Genomic DNA, 16,316 nt, shown 5'->3' on the forward strand with positions numbered 1-16,316 from the left:
CTTCTGCTCCAGAGTGAATTTCATGCACTGGGAAGAAATAATCAGTCTCTTGTTTCTATGGAATATATGATCATTTTAATTGTAAAATTGTATTTCTGTAGAGTAGCCACTCTCTAAGGAGTTATTTTAGTGTCTGCAATGTGTTTATTTACATATTCAGTATACAAAGGATGAAACGTTAGCCTGCTATAAAAACATGTCACCTGTATGTTATTAATAGATGCCATGAGAAGTCTGAATCAGCAATTTGCCTATGGGCTTAAATACTTCAGTCCTTGAGTACACTCATAATATGGTATCCCATCTTCCTCTGATAGTTCTAATATGGTTCTAGCTATTCCTCTTTTTGTTTGCAAAGTTACAAAGAAAAAACATTGGAAGCACTCAGTCAGGCCAACTGGTGCCTTAATGTTGCATATGCTAACAATTTGTGCAAGAGATGTAATAATAATCGAGCAGTATAACACCAGAACAGTACTCGTTGATCATTTGTAAAAGAATAAATTGAAAATGCAAGAGTTGCACATTATGGAAAAGTCGGATGTTGAGGGTTTTAAAACTCCATTAATGAACCTTTATTGAAACAAAAAGAAAAGAAAACGTCAGCTTTAACATCATTGTTAAAGGCATACTTACTATATTTTGCATCTCCAAAACAAATATAATACCCTTGCGGGATAAATATTCTATACACTGTGGAAAACACTGAATGCTGAAAAAAATGCCGTGAGGGCATGAGAAGGATACAGACTGGCTGTAGTCCAGCTCCCCATTTGTAGCTTATTGCTGTAAAATTTCCATATACTTCCCCTGAGTACAATGAAAAACTGTGTAAAGTGATACTTCTGGCTTTGAATGAACTAACGGCACCAGGGAATTCTTACAATAAAATGGATGAGGGGCAGCTTATACAGTTCAATCACTTTTTCCTTGGAAAAATGGATGTATAAAAATATTGCTAAAGGTCTGCCTATAATATTTTCTTGGTATGTTTAAACCTTGTTCTCAGACATTAGACAACTTTGTGAAAAGTGGATCTAGGTAGTGACAAGCCTGAACATGCTTTAGACATTACTGAAGCTTTTAAAAGGTGTGGTATGTAAGAAGTTCTCTGCAGAGCTGCATTTTAAGCTAAGGATTTAGTTAATGCTAATAATGATACCTTGCTTACATTCAGGCCTTCAATCTGAGAATTTGACAGGAGTGCTCTAGTTACTGCAGGTACTCAAAAAGTGAACAGAGGTAAGCCACTGGATGAAAAAATAATTTTTTTTTTTCCATAAGCAGCATACACACATGCTTAAAATCAATATTTACCAGTGAATGGGAAGATTTAAGCTCCTGAAACTCACATAGCTATGTCTTTTACTAAACATATACCAAACCCTATGTGCAAGGTGAGATCCACAAAGGTATTTAGATTAGATTACATTTAATGCAATAAGTAGGAGTCAAAATACTTGTGAACATGAACCTTGGTGACATGAGGTGCAATTCAGTGTATGCACTGCTAGAGTGTGAAGGTCTTTACACAGCCTGTCCACAGAGAGCAGGTCAACACACCAGGCTGGGTACCTACTGCTTGGGAGGTGGTGACTGGACCACTGCAAAACAACTAAAAAGTCAAAATGCTTATTTTAAAAATCATTGGTTGAACCACAAATTGAAAAGCATTTATTTTACTTTGCAGACTGCAGATATAAATTATTAAAATGCACAGAAATAGGAATAAAAATAAAAATAAAGTTCAAAAGATTAAGAAAGCCTTTTCCTTCCTTAATTTGTTACCATGATCTGATGAAGAATTTTTCTTTCTTTCTCATACATCAGGGTGAGTACCCTGAAATACCTAACTACAGCTTATAATTTATGATTCTGTGTCAGTAACAGATAGTATAATGAGGCCACAACCCTGGGCTGTGTTCCCAGCCTGTCCTTTGCCCCAGGGATGCAGGCTTCCTGCCCGTGGCCAAGCACAGCTGAACCATGCAGGCCTGTGCTTACAAAGATGAAGAAAATATGTGTTTTACATTTTCTTTGCTATTTTTATATAAAAAATCTTAGACAACAATCATCAGTAGATGCAAATAAGATTTGATATCTCGCAAAACTTTTTAAACCTGTGTTTACAATAAGGAAAAAAAAAAAGGTAGGGTTCTTTGCAGTCTTGCAAGACCCTGAACATTTGCAGAAATGTGTGTCTATGCTGGTAAGCAGCTCCCAGCTTCCACGTGGTACATGCAAGTGAGCAAGCAGCTGCATAACTTACTTGAGACTCTCACCTTTGTGGAAAGCTTTGGCTCCAAATTTTTGCTATGAATTCAACTCAGTTGCCAAAGCTAGGGGAAAAGCTGCCTGACTGCAATGAAGAAACTCTTATTCCTGTGTGTGTGCTGAAATCCTCCAAAGGTTTTTACCATGCTTTAGTGGGAGCCAAGGGCCACCACTGAGAACAGGCTGCCTCTCATGGGTGTAGGTGCTTGCCTTCCTGCAAGGGTGACTTAAAGAGCCCTAAGCTGCCACTGAGTCTGAACAGCTAAAGAGGAGATTGAATTTAGGTCCTTCATCTCTGGGTCAGTGATGTTGGATTGAATATCTACATGCATATTTGAGTTGAATAGCCACAAGAGTACTGCTAACACCCTTGGTGTGTGGGGTCAGATGTGTTCTGTTGCCCAGAGCATCAGGCATCACTGGGGCAAGAATTAATTTTCTTACCATTGATTAGGCATGCCATAAATAGAACTTCCTCTTGTAACTTACTCCAGGCATATAGGGTGTTGGGGACATGAGGAGCTTAATAGGTTAACATAAAAAATATAATAAATATATTTAAATTAATACTATTAAAATTTACTCTTGGGATAAGCCTTTGTTTTTTAAATTTCACCCTAGAGTAAAAATTTACAGCTGAATCAAAACCCCTCAAAGATGGGGTTTGTATGTGGAAACTTTGAGACAAGTTTAATTATATTAGTGACTAATAAGCAATGGCCAAAATAAAAGGTCTGGACTCTGTGCAAGCCAATTTTGGAGGCTTTTTTACAGCATTGCATGGGATTACACAGCATGGAAGCCAGAAGTATTTTTTTTCCTCTCACATTTTCATCAGGAAACTTTATAGTCTTTTAATGAACGATCATTGTGTAATGTCCTGGAAAAGTTCCCTCAGTCTTCCTAACCAGAGCATTGGACTAAATAAAATGGGTCCCTATAGAATCCATCTCAGTTTTCTACAAGAACCACCTGAATTTTTTGTAGGGTGTCTGGTCTGATGTAAACTGACATTTTATTAAGACATCCGACTTTGCATGGTTAAAATCAGGTTAAAATATCTGGAGTTGGACTTATACTAAAATGCATATCCTTAGCAGTAGAAATGATGAGGACAGTTACCAAAGGAGATGGTGAACCAATTTCTGGGAATCTTTGGCTGAAGTTTTGAAGTCTTTCCAAAATATGTGCTTTTATTATGTTTTTTTGGTCAGCTTTGTACCAAGCAGAGTAAGTCAGATTATGTCATACCACTGGATCTATCTTATCATACCATTCTAAATTTTAGACTGATACTTAAGTAATCAATAAGGAAAAGGCTGAGTCACTCATACAGGAGCAATTCTTGTCCTACCCAGGCAAAACTGGAATGTCAGCAATGCAGGTAGAGACTGTGCTTGAAGTTTTTGTGTCATAAGTGCAGAGCACCAAGGAAGTACTGAAGGAAGAGCAGGGACTCTGCACCAGCAAAGAGGGTGCTTTTGGGGACATCTAGTATGAAAGATGGCATGAGAGAAAGAACTATTAAGGTATGAAGACCAACCAATTAGTAAATAAACATTACAATAAATTTGTGGAAATGGGATCAACTAAAGTCAGGCAGTTGCAATAACCTACCACATACAGAAGCACTTGGACAGCCGTTCCCCTCCTGTTAGAAGCAAAGAGGGCAATTTTGCATGCATGTGTGACCGTATAATCTTATTTTCCTTTGGATTCATCAGTCATGATTAGTGTTCTGAATATGCAAAACAATGGAAGCGTATTATTATAGGAGATAATTCTGGTGGTGACAATGATTTTTTGTCTGATAGGAACATTGGGCTGCTCCGGGTCTTGTGTTTTATAAGGAATTTTAAAAAGTTTTGGGGTAGATATGAATTTACAACCAAATATCAAGCAAACTAGCATTTCCTGCAAAGAGAAACCCTGCTTTCAGGCCACAGCCAGCTAGCAGAGCACTGAATCATTTTTATTAGTGACACTACTTTACCTCCGTAATAATTAGGACAAATGCTTGCTACTTCGCAGCAAATACTTGCTGACCCACCCATTAGCTCCCAAGCAAACAAAGTAGAAGGACACAAGACTGATATATTATGAGCCTCTCATTACTGAAATTGCTCTTATTACCCACAATATCTAAACTTTATTACCGACAATGATGGTATTCAAGTATCCTTGGGAATTTAGAGTGTTCCACAGTTCAGAAATGCATCAGCATCAGCCTTGCCAGCACTGAATGTTATAAGTAAATAGGCAGCAGAAGAAATTCTAACTTCCAAGCAGTCCAGAAGCCAAACAAAATATTACGGGCAGAAAAAAACCCAAATCCAAACATAATTATATAGCTGGAGTTCAGGTTGTTTGGACTTGGAATGAAACTGCTTGCCCAATCCTATCAGGGGATCTTTACAGTTCCAAACCCACGTATGCCTCCCATTTACTATTTCTATTCTATACCAGCCTGCTATTTTCTGTTCAACTGGTAAGCAAAAGTCACTTTAAAATTTATTTTTTAGCCTGTACTTATCGTCAACTGTCAGACAACAATAACAGTCAAAAGACTATGCTAGTCCATCCGTCTTTCAGGCAATCCCTCCAGGAGAGATTTTCTTTATCTAGAAGGAGTTTTTCAGTCTGTTTCAGAGCCATCCAGAAAGAGTGTTTCCTAGTGGTCCATAGGAATAGCAAAGGTGGCAATTAAATTCTCCTAATGTTTCTGGAAAATCTTTACACTTCATGCTGTCACTATCAAGGTAGGTTAATGAGACAAATATTAATATTTGCAGAAAAAAGTCCCTGATTTTAAATTGAATGTCTTAAAAGAGTGTAAAGCAATGAGACTATCATTTTATTTCAAATTTAAAGTAAATCATCATTTTATTTAGATTAGATTGAAACTGATATTATAGTATGAGTATTTTAGATTGAGAAAGGACAATAGGATTCACAGCAATTCTCAGATCTATTCTAGCCAATTATAAAAATGGTTTCTCGTAAAGGGGAATCACCAGATTTTACATTCTCTGGGGCGGAGATATCCCTTATCACAAAAGTCCTGCAAGTGACATAAAGTTGTCAGACACCTTTCTTTCCTTCAACGACATGTTTTATTTGAATAGAAAGATAAGCTCCTACTTCAGAGCTTACCAAATTGCCCTTTTATTCTACAGCTTCATGCCTTCTTCTCAACCTTGCTTTCAGCTAGATCAAAAAAATTTCCAACTCTCTGAGGCCTGTTTCTTGACCATACCCTAGATCCCCAGGAGACATTATATCGGTGGTCTGGCCACAAAGGACCAAGTCCCAAGTGGGCAATGGGGATCAAGAAATGTTTTTTGAGGGGACTTTGCAGGAGAGGAATAGTCAGTGGTTTGCTTAAAGATGAAATGAGTGTATTAGGTTGATGGCAAGCATGCTATCCAGAGAGAACTGGTGTTAACCAGTATGGGAAAAAAATTTTTGAAGGAGGAAAAATACAGGCAGATGGCTGCATCATGATCATGGCTGGTTGTAACTGCTGTGTAGGTCTGCACTGTGCTATGTGTAAGGGAGGAGGAGTTAAAGCTTCTATCGCCATCCAATTGATCTTTTATGTTTCAGTTTCTTGTTAGTTATAACAATGGAGTCTCTACTGTCAGTAGTAAACAATAATGTGCTAGACCATAAATTAATAATGCATTTTAATCCAACAAATTATTGTTTGTATAACTCTTACTTTTGATGACGAGGACACAAGGACTTATCCTGAGTTACACTGCACTTAAGGAAGGTTGGTGACAATCTATAAACAGTAAAGACAAACACAGAATTTTTGTGATGCATGAAATGGAGTTTTAGGCATTAATTTGGTATAATTCGAGATTACAGAGACTGTTTCCATTCAAAAATAGTTTGTCTGACCAAGGTATTATTAGGAAGCAAGTCCAGGCAGTGCTATCAAAATATTAAAATGAAAGCAAATATAACAGATTTATGAAATCTACGTAATGTTTTCTAAACATCCAGGGAAATAGGAACAATAAATAAATACACAACAGTATGCATAAATGATTATAAATTTTCTCTTTGTTCTGTATTCCATTAATGAACATCAGAGACTTTTCTCTGATAAGAGAAAAAATTATGGTCCTAGCCAAATGCAGAACAGATACAGCTGATAAACCAATAGTACAGAACTTCTCTTGCTCACAGTTTGTAAGCCCATTTTTCAATCCTCTCCCATGCCAGAAAGGTCTTTTCCTTTTGTTCCCTCATAAGCGATTCTCCATACATGATTTTTTTTTTCCACTGACAATCACTGTTTTACATACCCAGTCCTTGCTATGAAACATCTACTAGGTATATATACAACCAGCTGCAAGAAAAATTCCTATATACTGAAGCCTGTATTTGCTCAGCCTTTACTTTTGGGATAACTGGTTTGGGGAAAAGGTTCTGTTTTTCCTGATACTGGACTCTATAAACACATTGACTTACTTTTTTCAATTAACCTGAAGAGGATTTGAGGACACTATCCATTACAGCCGGGACTGGAATTAATAGCAGTCACTGGTGCCTTTAAGCAGGCCAGTATTAGAGGGGGGCAGAGGGATCTGCCTGTTACTAAAGTTGCCTGACACATCTCATGATAAAATCCCATTTTCAATTGCTAATACTTTCATCATACTTTAACTGCTTGGACTGAAATTTTCCATACTCACTGTCTGCCTCGGGCTAAATTCTTTAGGAAAATTTCAACAAAAAACATTTAGCTGAAGAAATTTTCTCTCAACTGGCTGAGTTTGGACTCTTTCCAACTGCTAGAAATAAACCAGCTCTGTCTACTCCTGCAATAATGTACTTTTCCTTGGAAATGCTAGTCAAGCTCCTTACTTACTTAAAGTAAAACATCGTTTGCTGAAGTAAACATAGCACTGGTGACTGTAACAGGGAGAGGTGATCTTCCATCAGTAAGATTCTGATCTACCATGTGGATCTACAGGTCTTTGTAAGAATGTAAAGACTGGTGCTCGTAGTTCTATGAGACTGGAGCGAATAGAATGCTTGTTTATTTTTTGTTTTATTTTGTTTTCAAAGTGAAGTAATAGGCATTGATCTATAGATATGATTGTATTATGCCTGGCCACAAGGTAGAACTGTTTGATTTCAGTCTGGCATAGGACGATGTATAACTTTGATGTATTTGCTAGAGATATTTCTAAGAGAAATACATATTAAGAAAAGTTAATTTTTTATTTTTTTTATTAATTGATCTCTGCAACTTGATTAGTGGAGATATGAGACAAGTAAATTTGGCTTTGTTCTATTTTACCTTGCACCTCTAATAAAAAATTAAAAATCTCTCTGACATTACCACGCTAGAAGAAGAAATGAAAGTGAGAATCTTCCATACTATTAAAATGGGTCTTCTTTCATGTGCATCTTCTAAAAACATTCACAGCTCCTGTGATAGTGGTACCACTTAACCCTATTTTGAAACCTCATTAACCTCTTTCTTGATGCTTGTGAAATGAGATTTGTTAGATACTCAGCTCTTTAAATATTTCTTTTCTGTTAATCTAAAAGCAAAACAAAATAAAAGCAGAATGCAAAGACCTCAGAAACATCTCATCAGTGGTGTACTATTTGTTTTCCAATGGAATAAGCGAAGAATACGAACCTTCAGATTTGCTGTTAACTTGAGATCCACTGATATATCCTCTGTATTAATTCCTTGTCTCTTTTGTTTCAGATAAATGTAATTTCATAGACCTTCTTTTCAAACTTAACATTAAAAGAAAAACATAAAAAGAGGTTATGAGATATGACAAAGAACCACAGGATTTAATTCTAATTATCCTTGTCCAATAATCCTTGTCCACTGACAGGAGTGGATTATTTGCACACATTCTGAGTAGGGGGTTGCTCCTTGAAATGAGCCATCCTCAGTACTTGTTTTATTCCTCAGCCTCTTTGGATCTGTCACAGTACTCTTAAAGTCCTACATCGAAGAATCCACACACAGTAGACTTTTTTTTTTTTCCCTATATGTCTCCCATGAAAAGGAAAGGTGGAATATTAGTCCAAGTGGACTTTTAAAGCTCAATAGAATTCTGGGCTCTACATAAAGAAGACTATCCCTCTTTACCATATCACCCACCTATGTGATAGAAAATATTCTCAGAGATGCATAGCTTGCTGTGGATTCACCTCATGTATTTGTTCAGATATTTTAGCCACCAAGCTCTATCAATATCATGATCAGGAGATTTCTAGAGTGAGCTGAAAACAGTTAACTTGGTCTTTTCCTTTATATCTGTTTAAGCTTTTTTTTATTTATTTAAATATTTTTGAACATGGTGTTCCTCAATGGGCTCCGTTAATTGCCATGAGCATTTTGTCCCGATTAAGTTGTCAGGCAGGACTCCTGATATCTTTGTGAAAAACACAATTTTATGAAATGGTTCTAAAGACAACTGAAAGGCAGACATGCAACTGCTAAGTTTATGGATCAGGAACATTATTTCTTTCATAGAATTGATGTATTTATATGATACTCTTCTGAAACATGGCTGAAGTGTGTAGCCTGTACTTCATACTCTGGAGGAAGAGCTCATGATGAATATGTAGTTAAATGCTCTTAATATTTTGCAGATGCTGTGAACACAAATTATGGAGCCTTGACTGCAGTGAAGGGGTTAATGATTAATTAAGTATGATGATATGAATTAAGTATCAGCAGGGTCTAGGGTAATTGATGTCAGGTGAATAGGAAACTCCCTGGGATAATGTCAGTGCCAGAGGGAGTGGTGATTAGTGGGGATAAATGCTGGTGTGATCTGCATCTGATGAAGGCAGAGTTGAAATGTTTGTGGGGCTGGGCCCAGCTGAGAATAATAAAAGCTTTTCTGTTCCCACCTGAGAATAAAAAGATTTAAAATTAGAATATGTGAAAACAGGTAGAACCCTTTCCATCTTTAAAGAATGCAATTTGTTGTATTCTTTTAATACCATAAAGCTTTACAATATGATTCTAAAAGTATACAGAGATTCATGTAATCTCTAATTTTAAGTAGCCTCGAGAAACAAAGAAAATTGAGGTCTGTTATTTTTCTCTTCTCAGTACAGAGAAGGGTAGATGAAGACTTTGTTGTGCTTCTACTTGTTTCAGTTACAAAAGATATTGTGAAGATTCTGTTACATCTGTGTAAACCTCTTTGGGAACTCCAAATGGAAAACACTAGTAAGTGTTGTTTTATGTAGTTTTAGAAAGCTATAGTTATAACTTCCTATTGCTATTGTATGGGTATGTGCAAGTGGTGCTACAAGGGCTGTGATAGTAGTGCTTATTCATTTTCTGTAGGTGAATCTTGTGAACTTTTGATGTGAATCTGGACCGCATCAGTTTAGCTGACATGCCATACATGAAAAACAGAGAGTTCCCTGGGGTAGCAAATAAAGGTGCCATTTGCAGAAATGAAGCCTGATCAAGGTCTATGAATAATACAGGCTAAACACAGGTCACAAAGAAAGGAAGTTGATTTTTTGCTTTGTGTCTTTGAAATAATAACTTCAGTTTGATTGTTGAACAGCTGGATAGCTCACTTTCTGTACATACTGAGTATGTTGTCATTGTATTACTTCTGCATTATATAGGAAGGTATATAAAAATCCAAAATGATACACATGGTAAAACAGTGATGGATCTATTTATATAGCCTTGTTAGCAGAGATTACTCTAAAAGTACAGTTTTATTGCTCTGCATGGGAGTGGATTCTTGGTGACTATTATACTATCTGGATAGTGAGAGAGGTGTAAACTATTCAATTACTTAGTTTTTTAGATTATCCTTAATAGTTCTTAATATGTATTTTACATATAAAAGTATTTTAACTAAGTTAAATTAAAGTTGGTAAGGATATCAGTATGATTTTTCCCTGTCTCTGGAGTGTGCAAAACTTTCACATACACGCATTTAGAGAAAAGACCTATTAATATGGGAAATGTTTGTTTCACTTTGTGGTGCAATTGCCTAAAGTAACTAGGAAAATAAAACTAATATTCACATTTTAAAGAAAATGTACAGCGTTGAAGAGGCTTTCAGGGTAGGGTGTAACTGCATTACCTGAGTGTTTCCTAGGCTTCCAACCTTAGATGCTATCACACTGGGGGAACCTGGTGTGCTGACTCTAAGGAACAGTACGGAGCGTAGAGTGGAGTGGAGACACCACGGCTAGGCTCTGTGACCAGGTGGGGACTCGATTGTTCTTCTGCACACCGAGACCGATAAGTTGCACTTTTTGCTACCCTGAGCCAATGACCTGTCATGTTTTGACAAATGCTGTACTCTATTGTACTTTTGTACATTATAATATCCTTATAATACTAAAACACACCTCCATCCCAAAAGCTACCCGCTTCCAAGGTGCGACCACCCCTCACTGAGCATGCGCTCTGAATTTCTCAGAGCCTATATCTTTAAACAGAGACGGGAAAACTTTTCACCAATCATAACTAAGATATACTTGACTAGAGTCACTCAAGCTCCACTTAAAAGATAGAAAATAATATAAATTGGCCTAAGAGAGAGGGGATGTCAGGGGAGATACTACTGTCAGGGGAGATACCATCATGAGGGAATACACCATCCCTAGGACCTCCTGACTCCTGGGATCAGTCGACAGGCTAAGCCTCTCTTCCGCCCACCATTGGGACGCCTTTGAGTGAGATTTGAACACTTGGTTATACTGTGTGTCTCCACGTGTGTGTCTTAGAAATCTCTATAGAGTCTTTGTGCCTTTTAACGCATTAATTTCCAGGCTGTGCACCTGTGTGTTTCATGCATGCTAGCTTGCTTTTGCAGACAGTAACTATCTCTGGCAATCCAAAGAACACGTGTACCTCTTGCTGTAATAAATTGCACTTAACTGCATTGTTCCTAGCCGTGATAGTTCTCATTGAACACGACTAGAGTAAGGGCAGTTATACGTTATTGGTGAATCCATGACCGTGGTAGTTCAGTGCTCTGAATCCAACCAGACCCGTATCGGTTAATGTGTTATTGGTGAATCTGTGATTGTGATAGTTCAGTACCCTGAATCCGACCGGACCCGTAACGGTTAATCGGCTACACCCCTTAACGCGACACACTTTCTAACAAATTGTCGACAAATCTCTACTTGGAAACACAGACTTTGATTATGAGTTATTTCTTACTAGCTACATACCTTTTAGTTGGCAAGGAATATAATTAAGTCATATATGCTGTACTACAAATGGAGTAATTCTGCTTTAATTAGAGGTGTAGGTATTCTGCATTAATGCCAGAATTTGTCACTGAATTAATTTCTTGTCTTACTGTTGAAATTCTTAAAGAGCTTTATAGAGCCAAGTGAGTAACATTCTCCATTCCTTTACAGCAGGAAAATTTAAGGAAAAGACTGCTCAGGAAACCAGATTTTTGATGTGTTTTATTCAACAGATCTTTTCATGGAAGTCATCTGGAACTTCAATTCACCTCTGTAGAGCAACATTTATACCAACTTGAAGAAGATGAAGCAAAGGGGAGAGAGAGAACCTGGTCAGATATTTAAAACCAGGTCTTGTACTTTAAATCCCACATCTTAAAAATGAGAAGAAATATTTGTTTTTCTGACTGTCTCCCTGACTCTGAACACATAACTGTTATGAACTCAGCTTTCTGGACTCTGTGAGTGCTCCTAGACTGGGGTCACTTGGCTAGCAGTGCTGCACTCAGCAGCTGCACCACAAGTTCACCAGGCAGCCCTCTCTAGCAGTGTTTATTATACTTGCGTTTGCAGCATGTCTTGCTGAGTAATGCACACAGCCTTATTGCTGGTAGATTCTGTGTAGCTTGCCTGTTTTAGTGAGTCCATTAAAAATGTCGTTATCTAATTTTTCTAGAAAAACTAAGGGAAAAAAATCTGCTTTTCCGAAACTGTACATCTGATTGTATAGATGCTCCCCTGCTGCTGGCAAAAAACTCCAGGAAATATGGGACAATCCCTGGAAGAGAACAAGAGGTGATTGAACGTGCAGCCATGCAGCTAACACACTGAGTGGGCATTCCAGCAGTCTGGATAAAAGTTATTTATGTTGTGACTACATCTAAAAGGGCCTGAGCACTTTCCAAATACAAGAGAAAAAAACAATCGTTGCACCCAAGAACTGGAATATAAGAAAACAGGCGTGTATTGAAGGCTATTTGAGGACAGAGCAAAGAAAATAGGTGACGAACTTGAAGACAGATATAATAAAGTGTCTGAAGGTGGTTGGTTGGTTTAATATCAATACTATCAAGTCATACTAGTACCAATACTAATAATCCAAGCTCTTATATCTTTTACAGGTATCTTCCCTATTTATCTCTTCTGGAAACCCTAGTTCCACTAATAAAATCCCTTATGCTCTTCCTTTCACCATGTAAATAATCTTTTCAGTCAAAAGATGTAAACTAAATAATATGTCCCTGAGCTATTAACAGATGACTGTAATTCTGGGGGGCGGATTGGGTAATTTGCATGTATGCAGAATTTGCCAGTGAATAAATCTTGCTGAGCAGAAGCGTGCCCCCTGATCTCAATCCTAATGACTGGAGACAGTCTTCAAAATAAGAAGATAAACTGACGCTGTTATAGCAGTGTGATGTTGTAGAAATGCTGAGAAGTTTGAAATTGTTTGTTTTGCCTTGAGCTCTAGGGATTGCAGAACAATACTGTCTTCAAGTGTTCAGCAAAGTCAAAATGTACCAATTAAAATACAATTTGTGATAGGGAGTGGACAAACAAAAGCCTAACATAATTTATTGGACTGCCTGGTGAGATGCATTCTAGCCAAAGTCTGTGAGAAATTCCAATGATGCCCTTTCTAACAGCTTAGGAAGCAGCCTTGGAGACATTTTTGGTCAGGGTTGGACTGTCTGGATAAATCCTAGGATGAGATTCTTGCTTTTCTAACTCTGGACAACACTGTGAAAGGGCAGTTGACCTACTTTAGTAGGTAGAGGTATAGTCACACCCCTATTCTTCAAAGGATAGCCCTAAAGGTCATTCCAGACCTTTCCTTTGGTGTCAAAAGAGTTTCAGGTGATTTAAGAGCTTTGACCATTAGTAAAGAGTTGCTTACAGATTTTGAAGGCAACAAATTTGGATTTAACTTCCTAAATCCTGTCAATCTCTATCTTTTTTTACCACAGTCTGGAATATGGCTACAGAATATCTCTGTGTTGGACTTACTTCTGTGTCAGGTTTCTTGCACTTCTCTTTATGGTTTAATGAGGAAGAAAGTGAGTAAAATTCCTATCAGAAACAAAATCACTGATGGGTTGAAGAAAGCACCATCTTGTAATCTGAAAAGGACTGAAAGATGGAAGCTGAAAAAAAAAGACAGCTTAGCGGAGATGGGAGGAACTAGTGTGCTGGAAAGGAGAAGCTGTACTTGGAAGGAGCTGAAAATCGTATTTCTTTGGGGCTTGTTTGCATAGGTTTTAGGGGAAAGCCAGAGAAGGTTGAATGATGAGACTGGAATATATAAATTTGGGGTGTCTGATTTACTTCCTCAGCCTTTTCTGAGATAGATATAGCATCCAAAATATTGCTGAAGTTAATTTGTTGCATGGCATATAAATCTTATTTAGGCAAAAGAATGAGAAAATAGGAAACCAAAATGACATGGATTTTGAGAGTAGAATTTATGTTGTGGTTCATTTCTTGTATTTATCCCTTATAATGTTCTTCTTCTCCCATAATAGGGCATCATCTCCTGCCTAAGAAAGAGAAGCCTAGGTCAGTCAAGGCTTTGTAGAGCAACATTAAGCAATTTAAATTTAATTTAAATCTGCTTTCACAGTTAAAATAAGTTTTAAAATATGTCAGTGATAGAACACAAAGAAAAAAGTTCTTTGGTGTAGTTATTGCTATACAGTGAGGTGCTCACTTGGTTTAAGTCACAGAGTCTTCACGCTTAGTTTCTTTGTGCAGACAAGATATTGTCCCAGGACTCTGCAACCCAGGTTGGGTAATATGATGAAAAAAAAAAAAAAAGTGTTCTGAACCTTTCATTCATCATTCTGAAAGTGGTGGCTGTGCCTGAGTGCTGATATATTTTATTGCACTCAATCTGGGAAAAGCTTTGAAATGTATTTGCAAGCAAACTCATCCCGGCTACTTTTAGGTAGAGGCCTTCTCAGCAAATACTTCTCATCTCTCTGCAGATATTTCTCCAGGTGCAAAAGTCTATAAATAGAGTAGGACATCTGTCTTCATGAGGTTTCAGTATTGGGCGCTACTGTTGCGGTCTAAGGTGCCAAGGAGATTGTGGCAGGACTATGACTGTGCAAGGCAGAGAAATTAGTTTCTTCCAGTCTTAGGATAAGAACTGGATGGAGATTTCAGATGTGACTATAAATCTCATCTGGGAATTCCGTATATCCTGAAATGAGGTTGATGTTTAAAGCCTGAGAACTGGCAACAGTAAGACCAGAAACTGCTTGCTTGCATGCAAGGATCATTTCTATAATAACAAAGATTTTGTATTTCTTTGTGAACTCACAAAAACAAACAAACAAAAAAACCCAACAACCAACTAACCAACAAAAACCTAATCAGGGGTCAATCACCTCCCTTGACCTGCTGGCCACACCTCTGTTGATGCAGCTTTCTGGGCTGCTAGCACGCACTACTGGCTCATGTCAAGCTTTTCCTCCACCAGAACCCACAAATCCTTCTCTGCAGGGCTGCTCCCAGTGAGTTCTTCTCTCAGTCTGTGCTCATGTCTCAGATCATCCTGATCCAGGTGCAGTACCTTGCACTTGGACTTGTTGAACCTCATGAAGTTCACATGGGCCACTTCTCAAGCTTGTCCAGCTCCCTTTGGATGGCATCCCTTCCTTCTGTTATAACTGCACCACTCATCTTGGTGTCATCTGCAAACTTGCAGAGGGTGCACTTCATCCCATTGTCTATGTTGTTGATAAAATATATTCAACAGTACTGGTCCCAAGGCAGACCCCTGAGGGACACCACTCATCACTAACCTCCACCTGGACATAAAGCAGTTGACCACAACTCTCTGGGTAGAGCCATCAACCAATTCCTTATCCACTGAATCGCCCTTCAAATCTCTGTCTCCAATTTGGAGATCAGGATGTCATGTGGGACCGTGTCAAAGGTCTTCTAGAAGTCCAGGTAGATGGCATCAGTTAGTCTTCCTTTGTCAGCTGATGCAGTCACTCCATAGAAGGCCACCAGATAGGTCAGGCACGATTTGCATTTGCTGAAGCCATGCTGGCTGTCTCAGATCACCTCCATGTCGTGCATGTGCCTTGACATTGCTTCCAGGAGGATCTGTTCTTTGATCTTCCCAGGCACAGTGGTGAGGCTCACTTGTCTGTAGTTCCCCAGGTCCTCCTTTCTACCCTTTTTAAAAACAGGAATGATGTTTCCCTTTTTCCAGACACTGGGGACTTTGCCTGACTGCCACGACTTTTCAAATATGATGGAGAGTGTTTGGCAACTACCTCTGCCAGTCCCCTCTGGGACTGGATTATTTATCGGACTTTCAAGACGTTAGGAAAAAATATTTGCAAATATAAACAATTTTAGCATTACTTGATATGATATGCTACTGATAATTTAGATGATAATTTCAACAGGATTGTCTGTTTTTGGAGATGAAAGGAAAATGAGTGTTTGACAACAGATAAATACTTAGTATGTGATACTCTGACATGGCTGAGGTTCAAATTAAATTTAATCTCAATTTTACTTGTTTTATGAATAGCTTGGAAAGAACCTAGATGGCACTTGAATGTGTCATGTAATGTTTTAACAGTTGGACTTGTTGATCTTAGAGATTTTTTCCAGCCTGTATGACTCTATGATTCTGTCTTGATACAAAATACCAGTTAATGTAACTAATCGTTTATCCTGGTTGAAATAATTTCCAATCAAAATATGTTCATGTGAGGGGAAAAAATATAGCAAACTGAGGATAATTTTCATAAAATGTCCCATAAAATACTTGATTATTATTTCTC

General features: G+C 37.9%; 1 protein-coding gene across 9 annotated transcripts in view; it reads left to right on the forward strand.

Moving 5' to 3' along the window:
- The window catches only part of GJD4 (gap junction protein delta 4), a 365,179-nt gene that overhangs the window by 328,268 nt on the left and 20,595 nt on the right, over positions 1-16,316 (forward strand). Inside the window, exons 1-3 of one of the 9 annotated variants that reach the window (XR_014580891.1) lie at positions 7,215-9,218; positions 9,383-9,502; positions 11,680-14,820. The exons of 2 other annotated variants lie outside the window; for them this stretch is intronic. The gene's annotated coding sequence lies outside the window, so the exon portion shown is untranslated. 6 more of the 9 variants (XR_014580892.1, XR_014580895.1, XR_014580896.1 and 3 more) reach the window with 6 other exon arrangements.

This window comes from Anser anser (genome assembly GCF_964211835.1).
Source record: "Anser anser genome assembly, chromosome: 2".
Lineage (NCBI taxonomy): Eukaryota > Metazoa > Chordata > Aves > Anseriformes > Anatidae > Anser > Anser anser.